Raw genomic sequence first — 309 nt, forward strand, 5'->3', positions numbered from 1 at the left:
CAACATGGCGGCGATGACGTGACAGTGACAACATGGCGGCGACGACAACATGGCGGTGACGATGTGACAGTGACAACATGGCAATGACAATATGGCAACGACAACGTGACAGTGACAATATGGCAATGACAACATGGCAGCGACAACATGGTGATGACAATATGGCAACGACGACATGACAGTGACAACATGGCAACGACGACAACATGGCGGCGATGACGTGACAGTGACAACATGGCGGCGACGACAACATGGCGGTGACGATGTGACAGTGACAACATGGCGGCGATGACGTGACAGCGACAACAT

The sequence above is a fragment of the Gallus gallus genome, chromosome 36 (assembly GCF_016699485.2).
Source record: "Gallus gallus isolate bGalGal1 chromosome 36, bGalGal1.mat.broiler.GRCg7b, whole genome shotgun sequence".
Classification (NCBI taxonomy): Eukaryota; Metazoa; Chordata; class Aves; order Galliformes; family Phasianidae; genus Gallus; species Gallus gallus.